Genomic DNA, 12,833 nt, shown 5'->3' with positions numbered 1-12,833 from the left:
AAAGTTACACAGTTTACCTTTAACATGAACCTACCATCTTTACCGAAACGTCTTCATGCATCATATATTGTGTTTACGTTTTGTCTTGTCCATTAAGTAACCATTACAGAACATATAAAAACTCACTGTCTGGTTACCTAATAGCCCTATAGCTTTGCGCTCAAAATTCAGGTTTGAAATGCAGAACTAAACTATGTCCAGGCGTATTAACATTTTGTCTGAAAGCAAAACAGTCATTTGTTTTAGATCAACAACAAACGGCGTAGAGAATTTCAAAAAGGTTGAATTAGCTACACTATGTACTATAATACCTACCTATGTACTAAACAATCATAGCAATTCCCAAAGCAAGTAGTGTAGTGTTTGTCTACTAACTACACCATTTCAACATGAATAACAGTCAATGACATTTAAACATGGACACTCAGATTTACTACATTAACCCTTTAAGACCGGGGGACGCATGTGTGTAACCACTTTATCCATATTTTATACTTTTGGCTATTAAAAAATAGCAGATATACAAGCTCATAGCGCGGCACCGAGTGCCGCGCTATGAGCTTGTAGATCTGCTATTTTTTTTTAAATCGTGTAATTTTTTTGCAAATCTTTGAATATATATCTATAAAGCAATTGTTTTTTACTCAAATATTTGCTTCTGGGGGTCCCTGGATATTTATTTTTTTTAGATGGGGGTCCGCAGCCAAATACATATCGTTGTGGGGCTCCTTGACACTGACATTAATATTATAGCAACATAAGTGTTTCAGAAAACTGTTTTAAACTGATTTAGAAGACATTTGTAGAATCCCCAGAAGCAATAACATTTTAGCTAGAAATGCTCGCTTTAAATATATATATATTCAAAGATTTGCACAAAATTTTTCACGATTTTTCAAAAATAGCAGATCTACAAGCTCATAGCGCGGCACTCGGTGCCGCGCTATGAGCTTGTAGATCTGCTATTTTTGAATAGCCCAACGAAATCTAAAAATGACACACAGATGCGTTCTCAGGTCTTAAAGAGCTAATGTACACACAGCACATGTTGCTAACGTTGAAAAGTCCAAATTAGACCCAGGTATTTTATAGAAGAAGGTTAAAGTCATCGTCGTCATTTTATCTTTCCGGTAATTCCAGACGGCAGATTCATCGCACTGGGGGGGGGGGGGGGGACTGCAGCCGAGAGTTTGTGGAATACATTGTAGTCAATGAGAGCCATGTGGACCAGCTTATGAACACTATTTATATATAGAATACATTGTAGTCTATGAGAGCCATGTGGACCAGCTTATGAACAAACACTATTTATATATAGAATACATTGTAGTCAATGAGAGCCATGTGGACCAGCTTATGAACAAACACTATTTACATATAGAATACATTGTAGTCTATGAGAGCTAGAGTTCTCAACGGGTCTGAAAATTAAGGCCCGGCTTAGCCCGGTCCGAACAATTACCATACTTTTAGGCCCGAAAACCCGAAAATGTGTCATTGTGTGCTTAATGTCCTCAAAGTCACGCATCCAGCAAGCTCTGAACTGAGCAGAATGGACCTTCTGTTCCAGAGATAATGGCCAAAACGTCTTGAAAACGGCCACTTTCGCCGATTTTCGAACGCAGAATTTCCATTGAGTTTTGGCCATTGTCGCCTGTTTTTCATTAATAACACGGGTTGGGAAGGTTGGACGGCGACAAACTAGATACCTGAGTAAAGTTCACTTTGAGCTGCATCCAACACATCCACTGACATTTCCGTCGGCCTTAAGGCGGTTACACACCGGTGAATGTGCGAATATACGCAAAATTCGGACTCGTTCCGAATAATTAAAAGACGCTTTTTCGCTTCGCTTTTCCGCTTTTTCGCGCCATGTACGCTTGCATTGACTTTATAAGGTTTTTAAAAAAAGCGTATTATTCGCACGAAAAAATCGCCCCGGTGTGTAAGGACCTTTACCGTTAGGCCGCTGGGGCAGATGATTTATTTAATTTTGTTTGTTTGTTTGTTTGTTTTTTGGGGGGGGGTTTTAGTCTGGAGAGGGCACATTTTTAGCGACGGGTAAAAGGGCGGGGCTCAAGCCCTCTTTCATTGTCTATGTGTGCACGGGCATGGGTTGATGTACAGGCCTACCTGCACTTCTCACATTGACTCATTGCTTGTCAGTCACTCAAAGCCATTAAAGACATTTACCGAGATATGTACATGTAAAGCAAACCAATAACACATCATGTAAACTGTAGTCTCTCTCTCAAAAGCCGGACAATTAAGCGTCCGGCCAGAGGGTGCACCGGACGGAGGACAGCTGGGTCAAAAAACAGACTGTCGGTCCTAAAACCGAACAAATGGCCGCCCTACCTACTGTATGGTCCTTGCTTAGGCCGTATTATTATTATTATCATTATCATTATTGTGTAATTATAGGTGAAAACGTTGAAACGTTTTGACAATAGGGTTTACAGTAAGCGCTGAACAAAGAAGCCATTGTATGTATGGACACACACACACACACACACACACAGTGTGTATCTATTCTACACACTAATGCACATCACACTCCCAAAAGAGGATTAACTTAGACAGGCTCCTCCGAGACCTGAATGACCTCACACACACACACACACACACACACACACACACACACACACACACACACACACACACACACACACACACACACAAACACACACACACACACACACACTGAATCAGCAGTATATAAGCACAGACCTGGGGTCAGATCTGTCAGACCAACTGTTCAGCCTGTTCAGACATCTGAACTATAATAACTATGTATTAAGTTATAATATATAATAACTATGTATTAAGTTATAATATATAATAACTATGTATTTATCAATAATGAGGCCTGGCACAATTATTACATTACCCCATGATCATAATTACTTGAGATCATGGCAATTATTTTGCATTTCAATAATAATGGAAATAGCAGATCTACAAGCTCACAACATGTCGCAGTTGTGAGCTTGCAGATCTGCTATTTCCAGGTTATTTTTTTTAAAAGTATGTATAAGTTATTAAATATGTCAGCTAATTCTTTGTATATTTAGGTTATTGTCACATCTGCCCTGTGCAACTTCAGATCCTAAAAGAGAGAGAGAGGGGGGGAGAGGTAGGGAGAGCAGAACACATGAGAGAGAGAGAGAGAGAGAGAGGGAGGGAGGTGGAGACATATGTGTAGTGAATGAGAGACAGACAGTCTACAAGCAGACAGACATGAAGTGAATGAGAGAAAGAGTCTAATGAAGTGAATGAGAGACAGACAGTCTACAAGCAACACATTCTCACAGATAGGCAGTTACTGTCGCTCTGTCATTTTCTCTCCCTAATGTGTCACTATAAGACTACAAAAACTGTATTGGAATGTATTGGAGCTTCAAATAAAGGCCTTTTCAGACAGGGTGTGATTTTTCGCACGGAAAAAAACGGACAATATATTTTTTAAAGAACACATGGTTCTCTATGACCTCATGCACACCGGCTCTGAATTTGCCGTGCGGCAAGTGGCTGCGGCGATGTTTTTCTTTTTTTTTCAATCGAACCCAGTTCGATTTGTGCGTCTTTTAGCATGCGGTAGAAACCAGTGTTGCGATGCTGAATTGGAAGGTGGTTGCACTCTATTGTAAAGACGTGACGCGCACATAAATTCGGATTGACTAATCGCACCCTGTCTGCAAAGGTCTTAATACTGGAATCGAGGGTTTAACTACACTGTAGAGACAGTTTAACTAACAACACTCTAGAGCTTTAGACCCTGATCTTAGATAGGAGAGCGTGGAGGACAGAGACTCAGGAGTCCTGAGATGGGGCTGGCTAGACCGTGAGCTGACGTCACATCGCACTTCTCAGATGATCTTAAACCACACACACACACACACACACACACACACACACACACACACACACACACACACACACACACACACACACACACACACACACACACACACACACACACACACACACACACACACACACACACACACACACATCGGGAGCAATTAGGGGTTCAGTGTCTTGCTCAAGGACACTTCCACACTAACTCTGGGGGAGCCCGGAATCAAACTGGAAACCTCACAACTTCCATCCGGCCGCTCTACCGGCCACTCGGCTTGGATTGGTATTTATGATTGGGGTTAGAGACAATGCCCTCATACTCACTAACTACTTCTCCAAAGTGACTGACACCCACAGCCACACCACTAGAGGGAGCCACCATCACCTGGTTCCACCCACCTATAGACCCGTTTCCAGACAACGTCACCCTGATAAGAACCAGTATGTGCGACGCAGGTCGGGGCCATTAGAACCCCACCGCTCATTAGATGCATAAGATGTAAAAGTGGTCACAGCCTCACGTGTAAAAATGCATCCCATCAAACTTTCAGATGCTGTTTTCCTCCCAGTGTGGAGGAGGAAAGGTTTAGGATGGATGTTTGCTGTGATCTCCACCTCTTGAAATATATACCTTGGTTTATGTTGTGTCAACTTGTGTGTAAACAATCATAGCGATTCTCAAAGCAGTTTGTCCCCCAAACCCCGCCTCCAGTCGCAGAGTGGAGGCGGGGGCTCAATGATCGCGGCACCAGAGCCTGTTTGATCACACAGCTGTAACCCCTCAAAACCTGATTTATGCTCCGCCGTGCGAAGGTGTCAGAGAATAGCAGACCTCCAAGCCCACAAAGCGTCGCATCCGCGACGCGTTGTGAGCTTGTATGTCAGCTGTTCTCGCCGCGCAATACCGTTGCAGGGTGAAGTATATGTATGTCTCGTTAGGGCACACCCCACTACCCAACACACAGAGGAGGTTGAATGAACTGAAAAACCAGCGCTCCCCAAAACAACAGGTTTGGGGATCTGTTGGGAATTGATTACATGAAACATCTCAATGTTGGTAAACAATAAATCCGCCTATAGAACAAACATGAGAACATTCTCATTCTACTACTCTGCCACCATAATGTAGATTTTGTTGAATGTCCTGACACCATCCATTAACACATTCGGTGCCAGCGTTTTATTGCCAAAAATCTCCCCGTTTGTAACGCTGTGCTGTTTATATCTGTGGACTCCACGGCGAGCACCCACACGTAAACAATGGATGCGCGCACAACGATCGATGGTCCTGGCTAACGCCTGGAACAATAATATCTCTCACGCGAGTCGCCATTACGGAGTAATCGCCCATCGGAAAATGACTCGTTTTCCCCACTGTAAAAAGTTTCAGAGCTGCAGAGGTTTTCATCGAGGAGATAGAACGGGAGCGGACGGGGAGCCATGTTTTTTGGCACGGTGATCCATCTGTCCCTTCCTTCTCAGAGTCACCGTGGGTGATTCCAGAGCTGCGCTAGCCCCCCCCCCCCCCCTTTGTGGAAAAAAACGAGAAAAAAAAAGATTGATAACACAGTTTTTACCGTGTTCGGAACCTATGTGCTACTCTTTGAAAACACGTTTTTTTTACCGTGTTTGGCACCCGATGTGTTAAAAGATGTGTAACACTGGTTTCTTTCTAAACAGGCCTGAACCTCCATCTATCAGGACAGGAGACCCCAGGGGGAGGTGAATGCTTTGTACCACAGAAAGGAGGTGTCATTCACTGCTGACATTTCTTTCCTTTTCTCCTTTGTACATCATAGTGTTTTGTATGTGTTGATGACATGTAATATTGTGTTATTTTTGCTATGTTGATGAATTGAATTACATAGGACCACAATGGAAACAAGTCCCCGGGACTTTTTTGTGTTGTGTAGCGTCTGACTGTATACCTCTGTGCTGTTCACATCTCTGACTAATTAAGTATTCAATCAATCAATCAATCAATCAAAGATGGTTTCTTTGCAGTGGGACATATCTGAATATAAAACACCTTATAGATAGTGGTGGGAAAAGTACTCAATTGCTTTACTTAAGTAAAAGTATCAATACTGCAATGTAGAAATACTCTGTTACAAGTAAAAGTCTGGAATTCAAAATTTACTTGAGTAAAAGTACAAAAGTATTGGCATCAAAATGTACTTAAAGTACCAAAAGTAAAAGTAGTCATTATGCAGAATGTCCCATTTCAAGTTTTCAAATATATACAAATATTTTGAAAATAGCAGATCTACAAGCTCACAATGCGTCGCATCGGGACGCATTGTGGGCTTGTAGATCGGCTATTTTCAAATTGCCGAAATGTACATACAGTCATTGCCTATTGACTTTGTCGTTTTTTTTTCTGGCATCTCATGCGTGTCACGCAGGACATGTGTTATTTCCACTTATTTCCACTCTGTGCCACTAGGGGCAGCAGCGGTCTACTGCCTAGAGCTGCCTACAGTTAGTGTATCCTCTCATACTTTACTACTTTAACTCCTAACTTCCTAGAAAGACAGAGAGATATCATGTCTGTTGCATACAGTACACATGTGACATTTATTACCTCGCGCTCCTGCATTAATAAATAAATACAATAAAGTAACGGGCGTCAACGCTCCTATCTGCCCCTTTTAACCGTTATTTCGTTATTTCTATTAACCGGTTATTCTATGAAATATATTTATAAGATTTTCCATATTGCTGTCAAGTTTAGTTTAGTTTTATGAGCACATTGTTATAATATAGAATCAATACATGACGAGGCACAAAGCTCTGTGCGGCTTTTATCATAAAGTTTAAAAATACAAACTTCGACATTAAACAAATATATTTAGCTCATCATCAGCTATATATTCTCAGTTATCTTGGCATATGCTTACATTTTTTATAAGATGATTGGATCATCTGTGACAGCACGTTTAATAAACGTCGCATTTTCATTTGGCGCTGCTGTCTCGTTAAACCCATGGTGCTGGTGAATTCTCTCTCTCTCTCTCTCTCTCTCTCTCTCTCTCTCTCTCTCTCTCTCTCTCCTCTCTCTCTCTCTCCTCTCTCTCTCTCTCTCTCTCTCTCTCTCTCTCTCTCTCTCTCTCTCTCTCTCTCTCTCTCTCTCTCTCTCTCTCTCTCTCTCTCTCTCTCTCTCTCTCTCTCTCTCTCTCTCTCTCTCTCTCTCTCTCTACACGACGTGTATAGTAGTATATAATAGTATATTCTATTAATTATAATTATAATCACACACACACGCCAGGCAATGTGAGCTTGTAGATCTGCTATTTTTTTATGACTCCCAGGTCAGGACTCACATCTCGTCCGTCTGTCCGTCTGTCTGTCTGTCTGTCTGTCTGTCTGTCTGTCTGTCTGTCTGTCTGTCTGTCTGTCTGTCTGTCTGTCTGTCTGTCTGTCTGTCTGTCTGTCTGTCTGTCTGTCTGTCTGTCTGTCTGTCTGTCTGTCTGTCTGTCTGTTTGAAACAAAAAAAAAAGTGACTCCAAAGCGCCACCTCGTGGTAGTATTTGGAACTAGATTTACTGCCACGAGTGAGTGAGGCAAATGAGGAGTGTGATGTCAACATGACAAACGACAAAGTCAATAGGCACCGACTGTACTGTAGGCTGAAGTGGTTAATGTAGGTTTTGTAATAATTATCAAAATCTACAAAGTAACTCAAGTTTTCAAATAATTGAGTAGAAGTAAAAGTATTGGAAATTGGAAATACTCAAGTAAAGTACAAATACCTCAAAATGTTACTTAAGGGCGCGCTCCCACCAAGAGTTGGCTGGCCGCTGTTTGCAGAATCTGCCAATGCATTGTCAATGCAAATGCGTTGATTCACGCAAGAGCAGATTTTTCCGCTAGTCGCGCAGACCTTGCGTTTATCTGCTCTCCGCGACTAAGCATAAAACTGCTGGAGGCAGGCGCTGATTTTCTCCCTCTGTCCAATCGGGTGAGTCGAAGGCAGACCGTCTCAAGACTCAGGAAAGCAACATGGTGCTCAAGGCAGCAGGCACAGGCGGTGCGGGGGGAGGCTCCTGAAAGTGAGTGACAGGCGCGACACTCCCGTTTTTTAGAATCCGCTGGCTGCAAAAAACTGTGGCCAGCGCACAACCTGCGTTTAACAGCGGCCAGCCAACTCTTGGTGGGAGCGCGCCCTAAAGGGTAGTTCACCCCCAAAATAACTTTTTTTCTATTGATTCCTCACCACCTGGAGCCTTGAATTCATGGATATTTTTTTGTTTTTGTCGCATTCCTTCCTTTATTATTTGATTATAATAAATTTGTCCCCATTGATTCCGGTAGGAGACACAAATGCATTTGTGTCTCCTACCGGAATCAATGGGGACAAATTTATTATAATCAAATTATTGGCTTAGGAATGTGACAAAAACAAAAAAATATCTATGAATTCAAGGCTCCAGGTGGTGAGAATCAATAGAAAAAAAGTTATTTTGGGGGTGAACTACCCCTTTAAGTGCAGTACTTAAGTAAATGCACTTAGTTACTTTCCACCACTGCTTATATACAGTGTTCTTCACACAGATCTACAAGCTAAAATATTTCACGGGAAGGATAAATCTGGTCAATAGAATAATTCCATTGACGTGATCTGTAGGGGGCGCAGTGGAGTAACCAAAAACAAATTTTCCTACTGGTGAAATATTTTATTTTCTGGCCAAAAAGTGTATTTTAGACGTGAGGTGGGGCTCAGAGTGTTCCCGAGCCCCCATCTCTCGTCTAAAATACACTTTTTGGCCAGAAAAGTAGTCCACGCTAAGTAGAGTAGGCTTTCAACTCCATAAAAAGTGTGTGTGTGTGTGTGTGTGTGTGTGTGTGTGTGTGTGTGTGTGTGTGTGTGTGTGTGTGTGTGTGTGTGTGTGTGTGTGTGTGTGTGTGTGTGTGTGTGTGTTGAAATATTGAACCAATGCAAAGTATTAAGGGTAGGGATATGTTTTGGTTAAAACAGAACGTTGTTTTGTTAAAAGGTTAGAGCTCTACATTGTGATAGTAATCATTGTGTTGATATAGAGCTCTTTAACACTTATCTTAACAAATTCAATTAATTTTAGTAACAAGTTAGTAACTAAATAATAACTACATTGAATCACAGGTTCTGTTTTTACATTTCCTGAATAGTAACAGTTTTGGACAGACAAGATGTCCACCTGACAGAGAGGATTTATGTATCAGACAGTGGTGGGAAAAGTACTCAAATGTTTTACTTAAGTAAAAGTATAGAAATACTCCGTTACAAGTAAATGTCCGGAATTAAAAATGTACTTGAGTAAAAGTACAAAAGTATTGGTAGCAAAATGTACTTAAGAGTACCAAAAGTAAAAGTAAAAAAATATTTGAAAATAGCCGATCTACAAGCTCACAACGTGTCGCGATGCGACGCGTTGTGAGCTTGTAGATCTGCTATTTTCAAATAAGTGGTTAATGTATGTTTTATAATATAATAATGTATATCTGCAAAGTAACTAGTAACTAAAGTTTTCGAATAATTGTAGTGGAGTAAAAGTACAACATTTGCCTCTGAGATGTAGTGGAGTAAAAGTAAAAGTACTGAAAATTAGAAATATTGAAGTAAAGTACAAATACCACAAACTTTTACTTAAGTACAGTACTTGAGTAAATGTACTTAGTTACTTTACACCACTGGTATCAGATACATTGTATCTGCAAGCCAGGACACACGCGCACACGCGCTCACGCACATCATGCACATGCACATGCACATGCACACACATGCACATGCACATGCACATGCACATGCACATGCACATGCACATGCACATGCACATGCACATGCACATGCACATGCACATGCTCACGCACACGCACACGCACACGCACACGCACACGCACATGCACATGCACACACACAGTAAAACAGGACAGAACTGTGCAATAATCAACCCGTCAGTGATAAGACAGTAAGACAGAGTTCACATTCACACCTCTGTCTGTCTGGACAGGAATTCAGAACAACTTGCATACAAGACAACAGCAAAGCTAATAATAGTAATGTAATAAATGTCATGTTTACTGGATGTGATAGAAATAAAAGGTTAGCTTTAGGGACAGCTACCACATGTTTTATCTTATTATATTAGCAGCAGAGTCACACATGTGCAAGATTAGATAAGACATGTAAAAGATCAGACATATAAATAACCTGCATGTTTCTGTCTTTAACAGCAGTGGCACACATACATAAATATATGTAGGTATACATATACCTACCTAACTATACAATATACAATATGGGGGTCCCTGCTTCATCTCTCTCTCAGCTATACAATATATAATATGGGGGTCCCTGCTTCATCTCTCTCTCAGCTATACAATATATAATAGGGGGTCCCTGCTTCATCTCTCTCTCAGCTATACAATATATAATATGGGGGTCCCTGCTTCATCTGTCTCTCAGCTATACAATATATAATATGGGGGTCCCTGCTTCATCTGTCTCTCAGCTATACAATATATAATATGGGGGTCCCTGCTTCATCTGTCTCTCAGCTATACAATATATAATATGGGGGTCCCTGCTTCATCTGTCTCTCAGCTATACAATATATAATATGGGGGTCCCTGTTTCATCTCTCTCTCAGCTATACAATATATAATAGGGGGTCCCTGCTTCATCTCTCTCTCAGCTATACAATATATAATAGGGGGTCCATGCTTCATCTCTCTCTCAGCTATACAATATATAATAGGGGGTCCCCTGTTTCATCTCTCTCTCAGCTATACAATATATAATAGGGGGTCCCTGCTTCATCTGTCTCTCAGCTATACAATATATAATAGGGGGGTCCCTGCTTCATCTCTCTCTCAGCTATACAATATATAATAGGGGGTCCCTGTTTCATCTCTCTCTCAGCTAAGGGGTCCTTCGCCTGATAAACGTTGAAGACCCGTGACATATAGAAGGATAATACAATTATCTACATTCTAACAAGTTGCTGACGTGGCAGATTACATACAAGTCTTTGTTTTTATCTCATAAAGGACAATGTCAGCTCTCACACACACACACACACACACACACACACACACACACACACACACACACACACACACACACACACACACACACACACACACACACACACACACACACCTGCTAATGCAAAGACACTGTGCACGCACGCGCTCCGGTCCGAGCAGCCAGGCAGCGTGCGTGTGACGCTCAAACTCATTCATTCACTAATTGAGCCATTCAGTCATTAATTAACTCATTCATTCATTCAGTTCATTCATGCATCACAGAGCATTACTTTCTGTCTCCCAACACTTTGCTCCTTTTTCCACACATATGAACAAATATAATAATATTTATGCATTTTTGCCGATAATAAAAACGTCAAATCAAACGGTTCTAATTCAATGATTAGTTGTGAGATAATAATCATAAGGAGGTTTAATTTAATGTAATGTTTATCCTAAAGAGTCGCAGCTGAAAACAACAATATTCATCCTATTCATCTATCAGATGTTCGTCTCTTTACACCCGAAACTTTGTTCCAATTCCAATGGAATCAGATCAATAAATAAAGCCATTGATCATATTTATGTGTAATATTTAATATATAATATACCACCGGACAGGGAGGGGATTTAAATATATATAATATAATATAATATAATATAATATAATATAATATATATATATATATATATATATATATATATATATATATATATATATATATATATATATATATATATATAATATAATATAATATAATATAATATAAATCACCGGACCGGCCGGTGGAGGGATTTAAATAATCGGCTGTTATTGAAAATGGCGCCGATTCGAATGTTACAAATAACTAAACAAATCAATGAAAGCGAACAAAGTGATCAGATTGAGATCAAAGGATCAATAGACACATTGTATTGAACTCACCTTGGCTTTGATCCCCGCCGATCAGAGACGATCAGATTGAGATACAATCAGAGACAATGTAACAGAATGATGCGTCGCTACAACTAAACGTCTCAACACGCTTTGTTGTGCTTGAGCTGCAGGCTGGAGTAAAGGGGAGGGGCCAAGGGCTAAGAGCAGATCTACAAGCTCACAGCGCGTCGCTGCCGTGACGCGTTGTGAGCTTGTAGATCTGCTCTACGCTGACCGGCGAGTGCTAAGCTTTCTAAGCCCTGAGCAGTAAGCCAATGAGGAGAGAGACTGACTGACCACCGGTGTTGAACAATGTAATAATAATAATAATAATAATAATAATAATAATAATAATAATAATAATAATAATAATAATAATAATAATAATAATAATCATAATCATAATAATCATAATAATTATTATTAAAATGTTTTTTTATAATAATAATACAATGATGATAATAGTAAAAATATATATAATAATAATAATAATAATAATAATAATGTTAAAAAAAAGTGTTTTTAAATAATAATAATAAAACGATAATAGCACAGCACAGCGGGGGGGGAGGGCAACAGGGGCCCCTAACCTGTCCTCAACATCCATACAGACACAGTGAGATGAGATGGGGGGCCCTTGGACCCCCAAGACCCCCACAGTAATGTACATTTACTTGAGTACTGGATATTTTGTGGATACTCATGAATTTCACTCCACTTCGTTTCAGAGACAAATATTGTACTTTTGACTCATCTCTGGGAAGGGACAAAACGACATTATGAATTAATAAAATCACACCCTGTGTGAAGTGGGCGGTGTCTTGCTAGCTAATCACAATACTGAATGGAGTCAACCAATCATGTACAAAAGATAAATACATTTATTGAAACACTCTTTATGATGGACGAAACCATAACTTTAAAAAAACCAATTTATGTTTTTTTTAAAGTTATGGTTTCTTATATAGGGCTATGCCCATGTGTCATGTGACACTGGCCAATCACAGTCCTGAATAGATTGTGATTGGCCAATCACGGTGCAGGGTTA

General features: G+C 40.3%; 1 protein-coding gene across 1 annotated transcript in view; it reads right to left on the bottom strand.

Moving 5' to 3' along the window:
- LOC308084582 (uncharacterized protein) overlaps positions 1–11,895 on the bottom strand; it is an 84,685-nt gene extending 72,790 nt beyond the window's left edge. Inside the window, exon 1 of the mRNA XM_080427299.1 lies at positions 11,795–11,895. The gene's annotated coding sequence lies outside the window, so the exon portion shown is untranslated. The remainder of the gene's footprint in view (positions 1–11,794) is intronic.
- Between the last annotated feature and the right edge of the window lie 938 nt (positions 11,896–12,833).

This window comes from Gymnoscopelus braueri (genome assembly GCF_963280865.1).
Source record: "Gymnoscopelus braueri genome assembly, chromosome: 4".
NCBI classification, from domain to species: domain Eukaryota; kingdom Metazoa; phylum Chordata; class Actinopteri; order Myctophiformes; family Myctophidae; genus Gymnoscopelus; species Gymnoscopelus braueri.
The sequence above is the reverse complement of the archived record's forward strand: the minus strand, read 5'-3'. Positions and strand labels throughout refer to the sequence as shown.